This window comes from Peromyscus leucopus, chromosome 8b (genome assembly GCF_004664715.2).
Source record: "Peromyscus leucopus breed LL Stock chromosome 8b, UCI_PerLeu_2.1, whole genome shotgun sequence".
In the NCBI taxonomy this organism is placed as follows: Eukaryota; Metazoa; Chordata; class Mammalia; order Rodentia; family Cricetidae; genus Peromyscus; species Peromyscus leucopus.
The window spans coordinates 57,518,966-57,537,108 of record NC_051086.1 but is presented as its reverse complement, the minus strand read 5'-3'; the positions used below and the strand labels follow the sequence as shown (position 1 = coordinate 57,537,108).

At 41.3% G+C, this 18,143-nt stretch overlaps 1 pseudogene; it reads left to right on the top strand.

The window, feature by feature from the left end:
• Positions 1 to 7,197: 7,197 nt before the first annotated feature.
• Positions 7,198 to 8,154, top strand: LOC114691589 (annotated as a pseudogene).
• Positions 8,155 to 18,143: the final 9,989 nt, after the last annotated feature.

Here is an 18,143-nt window from a genome sequence, read left to right as displayed (position 1 = left end):
TCCTTTCTCATCTCCAGGTTACATAAAAAACTGGGACTTGGGACTTGGTTTCTCTCTGCTCAGAGTTTACACTAGGGTCAGAGACAGCATAGGACAAAACACTTTGGCACCACAATTCGCTCCACAGTGAATGGAAAAAAGGAACAAACTAGCTTTAACCATCCTCATGTGAAAATGGGGGTTGGTAACTCCCTTGTTATGCTCATGGAACTAATATGAGGGGTAGAGTACAGAATTGAGTGTGAGACCTTTTTAAAAGAGTTAAAAGCCACAACACATCATTATTGGGTTCATTAAAGACCAGGGATACTTTTTGGATTGTAGTTCCCCAAACTCCTCCTTCCTGGGAGGGCTAATTTCTGAGGTCCCTGGAGAGTGACTCCTCAGTGGATGGAGCCCCATGGCAGGATGATCTCATCTCTCTGTCACTCCTTTTCTTATATGACCCCACCTTGCTCTCTGGGACTAGGGCCTGCATAGTGCCTCCCTCTCCCCTTTCTCTTCCAGAGAAGTCTTGTTCACCAACAGTACGTGCAACAGGTGAGTAAGTATTCCTAGGAGCTCCCTTCTGCTCCTTGAGAAGTCACTTGGGCTGCTACCAAATGAGGAAGACTTCTTATTTCAGAGAATTCAGTAGGGAAAGTCTTGTTCAGATAATACATCATACAAAAGAAAGAGCTAGGGTCAGCTAGGCCAGGGCCCTTCTGCCATCTGGGCAAATTTCCTGGGTGAAACCTGCTTATTGTTTCTAGTGAGAGATAAACACATTCAGAGAATCCAGCCTTTCTGCCTGAACCTGTCCCTCAAGGAGCCATCTTGACTTCATCAGAGGGCCCAACTGAGACTTTATCATCAGATCCAGAGAGTTTGCCTGAATCATCAGAGAGTCACTGAGGTACAATTAAGAAAGCCTGCATCTCAGACTGGATGCATGAGAATAGCAGGGGGCCTTTTATGCTAAGGTCACCATGGAAACCTTGTGTGAGACAGACTTCTTGGATGTACAGACTTAGCTCATCCTAGATTCTTGGAAATGACAAGTAGGTTCCAGGTTGCTGGGTTTCTCTGTGAGGCCAACTCTTCTTGTCTGACCTTGTTTATTCACAGGGTCTTGCCCTCCTAATTGACAAATAACTTGGGGCTGTTTAGGGAAAAAAAATCACACCAGATAAGTCAGATGTCTAGTTCTTCCCTGAGTCCTTAGAAACATCCCATATGAACAAAGGAATTAAGACTATAGCAGTGCACCTGTGCCTTTCCCTCAAGTTTGTACTTCACATCAGTTTCTCAAATTACACAGCTTCCGGTTCATCCAAGAGACCTTCCTGGCCCCTGTAGTCTGGTCCAATGACCCCGCACTGAAATCATGTTGGTCTCATGGCTTTAGTTCCGAAGTTCATTCTGCATTTGTTTTGGAAATACTGAAAACCCACAGCATGTAAACGGTGATGACAGGAACTGAGAACGTGGAAGATAAACCAGACGAAAGCCACAGTGGAGTGCAGCTGTGCCCTGCAGAGAAGTGGTCATACAGGAGGGTAGCAGAGACTAGGAGAGGGTACAGGACATTAGTGGAAAGCAGTTTGAGTTAGGGGACACCAGGATGACCCCCATTGTGAAGGTATATTGTCATCCAGACAAGAAGTTAAGAGATAAGAAATAAAGAAATCATTCTAGGCAAAACAATCTGAGAAAGCTGGGAGAAAGAAAATTGAAGAGCACAAAACCTTTACAACTTTAGTTAACTTGTATTGGAGAGAGCAAGCTGGAGGATTTTATTCTTTGCTTATTTGATATGCTTTGGGGATGCCTTTTTCCTATTAATGTGCCAATTCATATGACGCTTACTGAACTTACTGAATGAGTTCTAGGTCTGTGTTTAGGACCCACAGGATGACACAATGAATGTGACCATTGACTTAAGGGGGTTTTAGACAATGTAAGGGTTAGCAAATTGAATGTCTCCCACTTAACTCACATACAGAGCAGATAGTCATTATATTGTAGGCACTTCATTTGGGATTTTGATCAACACTCTGCCAACTATCCCTGTGTGCCCATATTTGCTGCTGCTCTAAGTTGCACATAGAAAATTAACTGTGTAGATAGGGGATGTTTTCAGTGTTTAGAGTGTCAACTGCTGGCTGGGAGAGGAGAGGTAGGTGGTCTGAGGGTCTGCTGGATCAGTGGGGTAGAATCAGACCTGCTCCAGAGAGAACTGTAAAAGGAAATGGGATGTCTATAGGGAAAAGCTCTAATGTATAAGCAGATATCATACTAAGAGCCAACATTTATCTTCACAAAGGAAATGGGACATTTTTAGCTGTATGCCATTAAGATTGCTCTCTGTGGACCAGCACAATGGCTCAGCAGGCAAAGGTACTTGCTGCCATGCTCAACGACCCGAGTTCAATCCCCAGAATTAACATAGTAGATTAAAAGAATTGACTCCCTCAAGTCATCTCCTTACCTATGTACATAACACCATAGCACACATGCCACGGCACACATGTATAGACACATGAATGCACACTACTACAAATAAATTAATACCTTTTTATTTAAGTAGTTAGTTTTTAAAAAAACATTGCCCTCTGTCATTTGTAATGTGATGAACATACAATTATGCATCAGAAAAGCTTCATGGTTGATTTAGTTCCATGGTCACCATACATCATTATCACTGCCTGGGGGGACAGCCTCCAGAAGTACAGGGCTCAAAAGGAATCCACAGAGTTGGCATGTACTGACTTTTTTATCTGAGGGGGTTAAGGGAAAAGATACTCACACACTTTCTTGATAGTTTCCTTCAGACCTTTTCTTTGTTCTCCTTTTGCATTCTCTATTCTTTATTTTCCTGATTTCCTTCTCTCATTCTTGATGTTTTCCTTCCAACTTTATCTTTATTCTTGATGTTTTCCTTCTAACTCTCTCATTCTTGATTCTTTCCTTCTAACTCATTTTAACTCTATTCTTTCCCTTACAGTTTATATACCCCAACAAAATCTTTCAGGCAATATAAAAATTATAATGTGTTTACATTCTATTTTTCAAGCGAATGATTGCAATGAATACAAGTAAAAAAACAGCATGTTTTTCCATATACCTTATATGATTAAACATTTTATGTATTACAGGTGAAAAACAAATTATCCCAAGACCCCACATACATGCATACCAAAGCAACTTGTTATAGATTAACAGAGTGTAAGAGAGCAAAGTGCTTTTCTTAACCAGTTCTTTTACTGGAAGGCTGCATTTTGCAGCTACAAAGAAAGGACCAATCACTTTATTACTAATCTTGAAAGGTAATCTTATAAGGCATCTTAAAGGAATCACAAACCTAAACTTTTATATATGAAAAGAATCAGTTAGCTCTACTTTAAATCTTGAGGGTGCATACCCACTCGTCAATAGTTTTTTATATCAGGAGATTGAGGCAAAAATGGGTACAAGGAATTAATCATCACCTTTGGTCATCAACCAATCCTAGCAAGAAAGGTACATCAGCTAATGATAATTGGGCTGCTTTGTTCTTGTTCCCTGACCTTAATGAGTTTCCCATTCAACTATGTGCCTTTCTAAAGCTTTAGATTGTCTTCTTGGCTTTTTCACTTCAAAGCTATTTAACCAAAACATCTTAGTCTAACTTCGAGTTATTTTCAAAGCATTGTTTTAGCTATGATGCACTCTGAAACCTGTGAACAATCTTCCCAACATTAAGGTTAAAGAATTTAAGCTAGCTGGGCTACTGGGACTCAGTTGTTTTTCTTAATCATTAACCTAAGCCACAGTCTATATGGCTCAGTAGAAACATATGTGCTCTAGCTGTGTGACACTTCCTTGTTTTATTTTTTTTTATCATCAAAATTCTATTTAGACTAACATTACTATTATCAATTAGACAGTATAGCTTAGGAAGAAATCATCTTCATAATAATCCATAGGTAAAAACGTTCAGTATAACAGGATATTTCCATGAGACAACACACTACATTACAGGCAGTGGGGGTCTCCCCACACCCATTCCCTCCAGACACCAGAGAAAGATGCAGCAGCAAACATGTGAAGGCACAGCAGAAGCAAAAGGCACTCAGGTCTGTGGTCACAGAGCCTCGCCTAGCTGAGGTTTACCCGTCAGGGATTCACCCCCTGGTGGGCCGACACCCTGAAGTCAACTCCTATCTTCTGCGCCTCTGACATGGCCACCAGCACATCATGGTTCAACAACTTTCACATTAGAACATCGTTGCCAGTGGTAGCAGATGGACTAGAACACAAGGGGTTTGACCAATGCTGGTGTCCCTCCTGAACGCACGAGGCAACTCACATTTCATCACCTTCCATCCCTAACACCCTCCAGAAGAAAATTCCCAAAGTGTCAGGTTAGTTTTCTAACGGTAATTCTGCTCCGTTGCATGAGTAGCTGGACATTTCATGCTTTCTAAAACCTTTTTAGTCACGATGTGACCGACACTGGCTGCTGCGGAGGGAGTCTGTCTCACATCCTTGTTGGCTGTGTCTTCCTTTGAGAATTGCCTATTCAGACTGTGTCCAAGTTTGGTTCTGTTTGGTGTAATTTTTATTTAGCGCCACCACTGTCAGTTCTGAAATGACACTTTTAATTGGCTTTTAATTTTTGTGAGTCAGCTGATAGTCCTTAGCCTAAAATCTGTACTGAAAGGCATAACTCCTAATAGAAACGAAGCAGAAAACTAGGTAACTTGGGTGTTTGCTGGTGAGTTGTCTGACTTCCCTGTGTATTCTGTTTCTTTTGCTGTGTTGAAGCTTCTGATTTTAACCTAATCCCACTTGTCTATTTTTCCTTTTGTTGCTTGTGTTTATCCAAAACTGCCTTGCCAATATTGCTGTCTTGAACTGTCTTCTAGCAGTTTCCCATCTTTCCTTTGGGTCTTTAGTACATTTTTAGCTCATTTCCATATATGATGATGAATAGGGATCTAGTTTCATTATTATGCATGTGTGTAATGCCTAGACTTAAGACGTTCCTCTTGGCACTTGGCTGGAAGAACTTATCTTTAGTGGCCAGATGAGCAGACACATTGCTGTGTTCCTCTTACAAATCTTTCCTCTGATGGCCTCACAGCAATTTGGAGGTTAGCAACCATATAAATGCACAACTAGAAAGAATAACTTTTAAAGATAGAAAACCAGGCATTTTATAAATATGGAGATTGGCAGATGGCTCAGTCAGTATAGTGCTTGCTACATACATATGGGGACCTGAGTTTGATTCCCAGCACATGTAAAAACTCTCAGGCATGGTGCCAAGAACTTGTTCAAGAACAAACTTTAACAACAACAACAACAACAACAACAACAAGACAGAAATTTGAAGTGGGTGTGTCAAAGCTAATTTTAATAAAGACATAGACGATTTTAAATTAAATTTGCATGACTATAGCTCCTGGCAGGCAGACCACCCCTCAGTGTGGGCCATACATCCAAGAGTATATGGGTAGTGTAAACTATACTAGATAGCTTTAAAAAAACAAGCAGAGGACACAAGAGCCGGGTAGGGAAGGGGGACAGATCTGGGAGGAGTGTGAGTAGGGGTGGAGATAATAAAAATGCATCATATGAAATCCTCAAAGAAATAATAAAATGAGAAAAACAAAAATTTTCAGTTGCAAAAACAAAAAAAATCACAAAAAGTAAAGTCAAAGAAAGGAGTTTGCTTGATAAATAGAAGATCAGCATCCTGAAAATACTCATTCGCTCAAGTGTGTACACTATGCAATGCAGGCCTTAGCCTCACGCTGGTGAACCCCACACAGATTCACTCTGGTGGGAACTGAGAAGTCAGCAGGTTGTTTTGTTATTAGTGGATTTTACAAAATCATGAAATCATGTAATAAATGTCATTTTATTATTTCATAGAACATGGAGAAAATTCTTGTAGGATTCTGAACTGTGTTGAATCTGCTGAGGAATAATATCTTAACCCTGTGACCCAGCAGAGAGGAAGGGCAGTCACTCTGCCATGAGGGGACCTCTTGGAGCCTGAGGAACGTGTGTGTGTGTGTGTGTGTGTGTGTGTGTGTGTGTGTGTGTGTGTGTATTCAAGTATATGACATATTAATGTATAATACATTGTGGTCATAACACTAATATGACTCATTAGAGCTCGCTTGGGATTAAAAGAAAACTATGGGGAAATAAATCTGAAAGCTTGTGTGTTCCTATGTGTTGATGGACCTGAGAGATATTTTGTACTAGTCATTTTTCTAGGTGTCTGCATATGTGCATCAGTCAAAAATTTATCTGCTGCATACTCTTTCTTAATTCACATCAAATTGTGGCATCTGTTACAAAGTGAGACTTTTAGATTTCGTAGTTGATTATTGTTGCTTTATGAAAATTCTTCATTTGTATATACCACTCTCCCTTTCTCTCCTACTCCCTCTCCCTTTGTCTTTCCTCTCACTTTGTTGCCTGGGCCGGCCTTCAACTTGAATCAACCTCCTTTATGTGTCATCATGATTGACTTTAATCTCTTTTTCCTACTTGGCTAATTTTCTCCTAATTCTGAGTTTCCCATGATTTGTCTTTCTCTTGAGTTTTACTGTTGGAGATTTCTGCTTTGTTTTATTTGCATGTATATACCACATCTTCTCTACCCATTGACTACCTCTCATGGTGTGGGGAGAAATGTCTAAAGTAATGGTACCATCAGGCAACTTACAGGCAAGGTTTTGAGGTAAAAGCACAGAACTGGAGGTTTGGCCAGAGTCTTAGGACTTTCATTGTTGTGAAGAGACACCATAACCATGACAACTATTGTAAAGGAAAATATTTCATTGAGGTGTCAGCTTACAGTTTCAGAGATTTAGTCCATTATCATCATGACAGGGAGCATGGCATTGTGCATGCAGACATGGTGCTGGCTACATCTTGATCAGATGGAAGTGGACTATGACACTGAGCAAAGCTTAAGCAAAAGAGACCTCAAAGCCCACCCCTACAGTGACACATTTCCTTCAACAAGGCCACACCTCCGAATAGTGCCACTCCCTACGAAGTTCATAGGGGCCAGTTACATTCAAACTACCACAAAGCCCCTGCAATACACAGAAGTTTATCCTCAGGCTTAGCATATGAAACAGTGCATTTTTATTGACTAATTACAGTAAAGATGGATTGTTTCTACTCTGAAATGTCTTGTAACAGGAATTCATGGAGTCCAAATTTAAGACCAATGGAACGGCAGTTACCGAGTTTATTCTTCTGGGCTTGGTAGAGACAGCAGGGCTGCAGCCCGTCATCTTTGTGATCTTCTTCTTCGCCTACCTGCTCACAGTTGGGGGCAACCTAAGCATCCTGGCAGCTGTCTTGGTGGAACCCAAACTCCACACTCCCATGTACTTCTTCCTGGGGAATCTTCCATGCTGGATGTTGGGTGCATCAGTGTCACTGTCCCATCAATGTTGGGTCGTCTCTTGTCCCACAAGCGTACAATTCCATATGGAGCCTGCCTCACACAGCTCTTCTTCTTCCATCAGCTGGCAGGAGTTGACTGCTTTCTGTTGACAGCCATGGCTTATGACCGGTTCTTGGCCATCTGCCGGCCCCTCACCTACAGCACCCGCATGAACCACACAGTCCAGAGGATCTTGGTGGCCACGTCCTGGGCTTGTGCCTTCAGCAATGCACTGACCCACACTGTGGCCATATCCACACTCAACTTCTGTGGTCCCAATGTGATCAATCACTTCTACTGTGACCTGCCCCAGCTCTTCCAGCTGTCCTGCTCCAGCACCCAGCTCAATGAGCTGCTACTCTTTGGTCTGGGTGTCCTCATGGCTGGTGCACCTGTGATTCTCATTGTCACCTCTTACATCCATGTGGCAGCTGCAGTTTTGAGAATCCGATCTTCAGAGGGCAGGAAGAAAGCCTTCTCCACATGTGGCTCCCATCTCACTGTGGTGGGCATCTTCTATGGGACAGGTGTCTTCAGCTACATGAGGCTGGGTTCAGTGGAGGCTTCAGACAAGGACAAGGGCATTGGCATCCTCAACACTGTCATCAGTCCCATGCTGAACCCACTCATCTACAGCCTTCGGAACCCTGATGTGCAGGGTGCCCTGAGGAGGGTGCTGACAGGGAAGCGAGACATGGCATGAGGGTGCTCAGGAGGTCAGAACACACAGTGCAAACTGGGCATGGTTGTGCACACTTACAGTCCCAGCACTTGAGAGTGGAGGTAGGAGGATAAGAAATTCAATTTCATCTTTGACGGCAACTTCGAGGCCAACCTATGCTGCATGAGGTCCTGTCTCAAGAAAACAAACGAACAATACATCAATATTAAGATTTTTCCTTAGAGATTTGTTTTATTATTCTGCAAGTATTCTATACATTGTGATAAACACAAATCTTTAGATGAATGAAATAAAAATTACTATTTATATGTATATTTTTCTCTTACCTTACACAAATTTTACACTGTTTTATTATTCTGATGTAAATGAAACTATTCTTCCCAACTATTTGGTAACAGTGACTGTTATAAATAAACTCCTCTAATGTTTAATTGTAAATAATTAAAATTATTATAATATTAAAAATTGCTATTTTTAGATGTAGTTTTGGAGGTTCACCTCAGTTTGGTTATATTTTCAAATATTTGTTTTCCATGATATGACTCAAACTGTGATTCCTTCTCAATTCATCTATGTAATCTCTGACCCTTTTATGTGACATATTTGCAGGTATGTTACTTAGAAAGTAAACATGCTCCCATGGGTGTGGATGACCCCACACCAATGAACTTACTAGGCAACACTAATTAGACACAGTGGGCTATTTCTTTAAAAAGTAAAACATTACATGAAACTGGGAGGCAGATGTGTTGGAGCAAGAGTCCAGGGGGATCCCACAGGGGTGATGGAGGTAGACATGATTAAAATAACTATGTACACATATGAAATTCTCAAACATTCAAAAAAATTTTTCAAGAGAAAAAATTGTCAGTGATCACAGTGAAGTGAGGTTGGGGTGGGGTCTTAATCCAGTGAGACTCAGGACCCTCAATCACCCTCAGTCCCTGACATGTGAAGATGTAGTAGGAAGCTGACTTTCTCACAGCCAAGAGAAGAAACTTCATCAGAACCTGGCCAAGGCTGCAACTGGATCTTGGACTTTGTGTCTGTAGAACTGTAGCAAGATGCATTTCTGTTGCTTAAGCCACCCAGGGCCACCCTTTGTCATGATTATCTGTGCAGGGTGATACAATCCATTGGTGCTACTTTGTTGGAATTGTCTTGTTTTGTCCTCTGTCTAGGATTTATGTGGACTGTTAACAATTTTCACATTGATTTGCAGAAACTCTGCTGTTTATTTTGCAAATAATTCCAGTCTCCCAATTTGCTGTTTTTCTTTCACTCCTTTTTTTCCATCTCCCACTAACTGCAAGTTTCATATTTTATGTAATCAAATATATCTTTTTATAAGCTCATGGATATTGTGTCATAATTATAAGAAAATTAGTTTTCAACATTTCCCTGGATCTACAAACACCTATCCCAGATAGGCAAGACATTCCAGACCACCCACATCTTATCCACACTCCACTACACCAAAAGCTCCCTGACCACCCTACATAGACAGGTTTGAGGTCCCCAGACCCTCTGCTCCCACACACACTTCCAGCACCCCATGACTTCCTGGCCTGGACAGGTAAGGGGTCCCTTGACTTTGCACCTCATGTGCACACTTTTCACACCCCAAAAGTACCCCACAAGTCAGGTTAAAGGTCCCTAGCCATCCCACTTCCCATGAATATTTCTGATGCTAGAAGCCCATTCTGGCCAGGTTAGAAGTCTCCATTCCTCCTACACATAATTCCATCCCTTTCCTGGAGGAGACAGAGTCAAAGTCCTTGGACCTATCTCCTCCTGCACACACTTCCACAGCCCTGCAAACATCAGGCCCCAAACAGATAATGAAACAGTAGATGGGTAAAGATCATCTCTCATCTCCTCCACTCTGATTCTTGTCCCACCCCCTCCAAGAATGGAGGACAAAGACAGAGAACAAACCAGACACATTTTACTGTCAATAAGGGATTAACAATCTTTGTGCAGGACCAGATGGGCCTTATTCAACTAAATCTTTAACCACATCTAGCCAATCAGGGAAGAGCTATCAAAAAGTTATGAACAATTCCTGTTGCTGTGGCTGCCAATGCAGGCCTGGTATAGCCTGGGCCTGCTAGGGGCTCTGGCTGTCAAAAGCTCTTGTGTAGCCTAGTGATTTAAAAAAAATTTTTAATTAAAATATAATTACATCATTGCAACTCTTCCCTTTCCTCTGTCCAATGCCCTCCAAGTCTCCCCTCTCTCAGTTTCATGGTTTCTCATTGTTATTGTTACATATACATAAATGCATAAGTATATGACTACAACCTGCTGTGTTCATTAAGTGTTGTCTGTATATATATGATTTCAGGACTGACCACTTAGTACTGGATAACCAGCTAGGGGACTCATTCTTGGGAAAAACTTATTCTTTCTCTGTCAGCATCCCTTATTTTCTGAAGCTCTTTGTCTAGGGTATAGGATTCCATGAGATTTCTCCCTTCTATGATAGCATGTCTATTGGTATTATTATTGTTCAGATCTTGCTTAGGCAGCCCTATTGTTGAGATACCATGGATGTCACTTCCCTGCCATTTCTAGGAGACACAGTCTCATAGTAGATTTCCTGGTCCTCTGCTTCCTACAATCTTTCCAGTCCCTCTTCTGTGATTGCCCCTGAGGTGCAGGAGTTGTGTTGTAGATGTACCCATCAGGCCTGGGCACCCCAAGATCAGTTGTTTCTGTATCTTGACTAGTTATGGTTTTCTGTAATGGTCTCAGTCTGCTGCAAGAGAAGCTTCTGTAATGAGGGGTCGGGACTACACTTACTGGTATAAGGATATGTATTTGGAAATGCAGTTGGAAATTATGCTTGCTTAGTATAGTAACAGTAATAGGTTCTCCTCTAAGATCCATGGTGTCACTAGCACCAGGTAGTTAAGTAGGTTTCCAGTACCAGGCTTGATGTCCCCCAGTTGAATAGACTTGTACCCACTATCAAGAGGTCCCCAGACCTCCTGCTCCATATACACAATTCTGATGCTCAGTGTACTCACACTGGCCAAGCATTCTAGATATTTTGGGACCTATATCCACACAATTTCTGCCTCATGCACACCCTAGATTGTGAAGTCAGGAAAGCATGACAACTTGTGATACCTTATTCCCAGTAGACATCCCAGTGCACACTCACCAAGTGGGAAAGCAGGAGATTCCATGAGTCACTCACATCTACAATGCTACACACAACCACACACTCCAGTTCATGAAATTAACAATTATACAAATTCCTAAGCATTTAAAAACTCCAGCTCTTGAGCCTGGAGGATGCATAAAGTCCTTGTCCCTGGAACAACCTTTCACCAAACAGCATGGAGTCTGGTTTATGAGGTCAGAAGCCATGGGCCCTGAAATCCAGATGAGATCACCTTCAAATATCCCATAGATGAATCAATACCAAGCCTCTCCATGTCTGAACTTTTAAAAATAATGAGCTGAGCAAAAGTCCACAAAGCAAGGACAGTATCAAGTAGTAGGGGAAGAAAACTCACACAGGTTTTGCAAAAAGTCATAACCAGCAAACATTCTAGATGAGTAGATCCAATATAGAAACACTAGTGTTAGGAATACTCAAGACAAAATGTCTCCTCTAAAAACTACCAGTTCCATAGCAATGGCTGCCATGACAGTGACTTAGAAGATTCCAAACAGATAACTGAAAACAATGATATAATTATATCCAAAGATCTCAAAGAGGACACAAACATGTGAATGAATTTTAAGAGCAACCCCCACAACCCCCCTCCCACAAATCCTGAATGAATTTCATGAAAATACTAACATTTGGATGAAATAAAGAAGTAAATTAAGATAAGAAAATAGAATTCAACAGAGATAGAAATACTGATGAAAAAGAAAACTGTAATGATTCTTCAAATGAAAAATTCAATAAGCCAAATGATAAAAAAATCTCAGTGGAAAGTGTCACCAATAGAATGGATCACATGGGGGATGAAATATTAGGGTTTGAGGATAAAGTAGAATTAGACCTTCTGGTTAAAGTCAGTGACAAAAAAAAGTTTGACTGGAAGGAGCATATGAGATCCATAAGACACAGTAAAGACTCAATTTATAAAGTATGTGCATGAAGAAGGAGAATGTGGTGCCAAAGACATAGAAAATATTTCCAACAAAATCACAGAAGAAAAAATTTCAAATCTAGGGCAAGAGATGCCCATCCAGATACAAGAGACACAAAGGATGCCAAACAGGACCAGAGAAGAAACTCCCTGCATCATATTACAGTCAAAACACTAAGTATTTAGAGAGAAGAAAATGTGGAGTGACAAACAGATGGGCTAAGTCATATACAAAAGTCAGCCCTTTTAGAATAACTAACCAATTTCCAGTGGAGTCTCTAGAACCCAGAAGGGGCAGAAGGTTGTATTTTTAGTTCTATAAGAGGAAAACTGCCAGATCAGACTATTATACCCAGCAAAACTATCTGTTGCTGTAGGGGTGGGTTGTCTCTGTGATCACCATGGCCATTAACAATTCACAGGAGGCAAGAAGGCAGTTTAGTTCAACATGACTAAGTAGCCAGTGTTGATTCAAACTTTGGGAATCTGACCCCAAGTAGTTTATTTTAGGCATATTCAAGCACAGCACAATTTGGTGAAAGCTTTCCTGGTGGTAATTAACTCAGTCCTGTGTGCTCAATAAAGCACACACAAACCTCCTTGAGGAACAAAGTAAGCTAAGTAAAGATCAGATGTGACTACATCAAAACTCTTTGTAAAGTACATGTGACACCTTCCATAAAGATGGGTTCTATAGACTATCTGTGACACCATAAAGATGGAAAGATATGTTCTCTAGATCAACTGGAAAAACAAGCTCATTTTAAGAGTCTGGGGCAGGATCTGGTGTGGTCTCAGCCACAGAGATAGCTTAAAGGCTACAAGGATATTTACCACATCTGCTTCCAGCTTTCTGGACAGATAACAGGTTGGGCATCACTTCCTTTGAAGGAGTAACACTGTATGTTTAACATCTCTGGTTCCCTTGTGCTTGTCTGTGATCACAAAGAACTCTGCCTCCTCCATGGCACAATGCAAGGAGAAAGAGAACACTCGTCTCATTATGAATAGTTGGAGTTGCATAGGTACTTGATAGCCTATGGTTATGTATTTGTGTCCCAGTGCCCAGTGAATAAATAGGAACTGTGTCTCAAAAGGAGAATACCTGCCTCCAGAATGCATAGGTTTGCTCTGAAACACTAACGTTCACATTTGACCCTTCTATTGGTGATCAGAAGAGGCCCCTTAGAGCTTCTTACTGCCACTAATGCTTCAATTATGACTAGAGCTACTCGGCTCTAGGTCCAAGGGCAAGAATAGCTTGGTCTGGAGCCTGAAGTTGTTCCTATCTTCCCTCACTTTACACCTTGGCCTCTTCAAAACCAAAGATTCTTTATTTCTGTCAGGCCTCTTCTGGGGCTGCTTGTCTAACGTAACTTTAAACTGAAGCCAAAGGTTAAATATCTGTATCATCTTTTCTCATCTCCTGATAAAATACTGACTAGAAGCAATTTAAGTGGGGAGAGGTTTACTTTTGTTCAGAGTTCCATTATGACAGGAAGGGTACAGAGCCTGGGTAGCTCTGTTCAAGGCTGGGGGAGCTTGACGCATGGTTGTGACATGTTTCTTGACAGTTAAGGAAGCAGAAAGCTTAGGCCAGAAGTAGGATCAGGTTGAAAAGGTGGTGGTTTAAATAGGAATGGCCTCCATAAACTCATGTATTTGAATTCTTGGCCCCTAGGGAATGGCACTATTAGGAGGTGTGGCCTTGGAAGATCAAACTACGCCCAGTGTGACAGTTTTTCCCTCTGCTGCCTGGGGGAATGTAGGACTCTCAGTTCCTTCTCCAGCACCATGCCTGCCTGCATGCTGCCATGTCCTACCATAATGATAATGGCCTAAACCTCTGAAACTGTAAGGAAGCCCCAATTAAATGTTTTTTCTTTGTAAGAGTTGCCATGATCATAGTGTCTCTTCACAGCAATAAAACCTTAAGACAGTCACTAGGCTTCCCACTCCAAAGATTCCACAGATCCCAAAATAGGATCCCAATATAGATCCCAAAATAGATCCCATCAGCTAGGGACCATGTGCTCAAACATGTTAGCCTGCAGGGTGTATTTCACATTCAAAGCATAAAAAGACACAATTACCAGTACAAGACTAACTTAAGTTGAAAATTCAGTTCAGCCCTGGCTTGTCATTGTATTAGGTCATTCATCTAATAATGTAGCAGTAGCTCTTTCCCTTTTATTCAAGAAATATTTAGGAAAGCATAACTAGCTTTCTCATGAATTTTATTGATGTTTTAGCTTCTGCTGTCATTGAAATATTTTCACTATAGTATTTTTGGTTTTATATTTAGAAAAAAAACATTGCTGAACAATGAAAAGCCTCTACAGTCATACACTACATCCTTAAGTAGACTTTGGGGACTGTGGTGGTTTGAATGAGAATGGTCCCCATAGACTCATATGCTTGAATGCTTGGTCCCTCATTGATGGAATTGCTTGAGAAGGATGAGGAGGTGTAGCCTTGTTGGAAGAGGTATGTCACTAGAAGCAGATTTTGAGGTTTGAAAAATGCACACCATTTCTAGTTAGCTGTCTCTTTCCCTACCTCTTGCTTGTTCACCAGATGCAAGCTCTCAGCTACTGCTCCAGCACCATGTCTGCCTGCCTGCTGCCATGGTCCTTGCCATGATGATCATGGACTCTAATCCTCTGTAACAGTGAGGCCCAATCAGATGCTTTTGTAAAATATGTTGCCTTGGTCATGGTGTTTGTCACAGTGACAGAAAAATAATGAAGACAGGGGCCAAGAATCTAATATCAATATTGAGAAGTCAGCTTCCCACATAACAGGTTTGTACTTTTTCATGAAGAGAGTAGGTGGCAGGTTTAATAGAATTGTGTGAAAGTAGAAGCTAAAATTATGATTTAGCATTATAAACCAGGCTAATAAGCATGGATCACAGGTTGCTATTACTGGGATTAAGATGTCTTGGGCTCATCTCCTGTTTATCCTACATAGACATCAATAGTCATCACAAATATCAGAACTACCAATAGTATCCAAAGGTGCTATGCAAGCTGTCAAGGGAGGAAGTAATCAATAGTCCTATCCATCTGTGAAGCTTATGAACCCCAACAATGAACAGAATGGCATGATATACCTAAGAGTACAATAGGGCACCTATGCCTTAGAGGGAACCAACAACTGTGTAACTGTATTTAAGATCCACTTAGTAGGAGAGAATTCACATCTAGTACTATGAACCTAACCAACCACTCATGGCTGGTGAAGTCATAGACTCTAGAGGACAGACTACTACTGCCTGTATTCTACATTCTTATCCTTAGAGCCATAAATACCTTTAGTTTTCACCCCTCATCAAAGAAGCTTCTCTTTGCAGCAGACAGAGACCATTATAGAAATCTACAAGTGGACAAAACCAGAGAAAAAATGACAGTAGGGTGCCAATCAACAACTGATACGTCTACAATGCAACTCCTACATCTAGGCTCAGGAAATATCAAGGAAGAGGAACAGAAAAACAGTAAGAGCTAGAGGACCAGGCAGTCTGCTGTGAGGTAGTGTCTTCTAGAGATGACAGCGAGTTACACCAATGAAATATTTACAGTATGGTTGCCTAAACAATCAAGACCCACACCATCTCAATACTAGTTGACATCCCAACATGGCTGAGGGAAATCTCACAAGGCCCTAAACCTAGACAAAGAGCTACAGGCAATTAATGGCTTCTAAGAGAGGAAGAAAATCAGTCTTCCATAGGGATGAGCCCCTAAATGATCCAATCCCAGCCCTAAACATACATATATACAAGCAACACTAAATGGGACCAGTAGGTTGTATTTATATAATAATAATCATAATAATAATAATAATAATAATAATAATAATAATAATTTTAAAAGGGGTCATGAACTTGAGAAGGAATAGAAGGGCACAGGGGGAGTTTAAGAAGGGGAAATTGCAGTGGGAATGATGTAATTATAGTATTGTGTATGAATTCTAAAAAATAAATGTTAAATGAGATAAACAGAAAAGCTAATGCTGCACACAAAAATAGATCTAAATGTATACTGTGTGGTCAATGGGTCTTTTAGAAGGAGATAGAGAGGGTGCCCCATAGCATAGGTGTTGAGACTATGTCCTAAGAAGGGTACAAACAAATATTTAAACCTCTCATCCTCAGATCCAAGTGTGGCTATAAGAAAATGATTGAATCATTTTGAAATTCAATTTATTAATCTGTAAAATGTGAGGGATATAGGTACATGACAGAATCATTGGAAGGACTCATTGGAACTCAGTCAATCCCATGTAAAGTACTTCATATGTGAATATAGCAAGCATATAGTAAATATTATCCATTGTTCTTAAGTTAATAAAAATATTGGCCATTCCCTAAAAGGAACTCTGTGTATATTATAGAGTTTAATTCTCACAGGAAAACTAAAAAAGAAAATCAGGGGCGTTTCACAGATAAGAAAGTTGAGGCTACTAAGAAATGGAGCACAAGTCTGTCCATCCCTCAGAGCGTGCACTGCACCAGGGGTTCGGGCAGCTGATCAGTTGTTGAGAGGGCTAAAGAGTTTGAAGATCGTGTTGCACAGCTGCTCTGATTCCCTCTTCCATCATCTGTATCACTGAGGCTCTCAGCATCGAAGAGCCTGGCCTGAAACCCACAAGAGGAAACAACTTTGCACCCCCCCTTCCTGTTTTTCCCAGCACAGTGCTTCCAAGGCCTTTCCCAGGATCATTACAGGAATCCCAAGACGTAGTCCCCGTGGCCCTCACTAACAAGGTTCTTGGTGGGAACACATTTTATCCTTGAGGATTTGGTTTGGTTGCCATGGGCCTCTTCTGATTCGCCTCCTTTCTTGAGTTTCCCTTTCATCCTCAGACCCAAAGATGATTCTCTCCTCATCCACAAGCTTAGAAGTCAGCCTTGCTCAGTCGTGTCAAACCCTGTTTGTAGCAGGAATGAAAAGGAGCTGTTTTCTTAGCCTAGAGACCCAAACAGTCTTGGTGCCACCTCTAACTCCCTGAGTGGCTCTGGGGCAGCAGGCAGCCCTGCATACCCTGTCTGCAAAATTGAGCTTGAGTCCATCTCCTTTGCATGGCTGTAGACAATATGAGGGTGAGAACAAAGACACAGGAAAATCTCTGGGTCCCCATGTGATGTGAGACTCCATTGCCACACCACAGTGGTGTTTATCAGGGCTTCTATCTTTGACCTGACCTTGCCTGTATGCACACCCTCCTCCCATTTCTAGGCACTAATTGTGAAGTCCCAAGAGGCTGACACTATGATGGAAAATCCCAGGACAGAGATGCCTCAGCCTCTCTTTGTCTTGTTGCTCCCTCTCTTTCTCCCTTGCTCTCTCTATATACAGCTCCTTATTGTTTTCACTGAAGCAGAAGGAGTTTGTGTGTTTCACATCATTTTCCACAAAACCACATTGGTCCTGAGCCATCGCTGGTGAGTTTTCATGACCCTTGCTCTGCCCTTAAGTCACCAGAAAGGGATTTCAGCTGTTTCTTAGGTAGTTGACCTTCCTGGCTTTACAGATATGTTGAACTGTGTCTCAAAATCAAAAAAGATACTTGCTCCAGATGACAAGTCTTCTGCAAGTGAGTGAAAGAGCTGGTTCAGTGTCAGCAATGGTCCTCACCAGTGGTGGTGCTACTAGCGATGATCTTCACCAGTGATGGTCCTCTCAAAATCCAATCAACCACAGACTTCTGGATGGTAGTCTTAGGTGACTTCATACATGCTTATTCTCTTCTTGGTAGAGATCAAGGCAACAGCTAGTGTTCTGTGCCATGGCATGACTGGGTTTTATTTTTTAAGGAATAATTGTTCTGACTGTAAAAATGATTTGTAAAGTTTATATTAAAAGGTATTTCTGATTATCATCTCAACTGGAGGAAAACC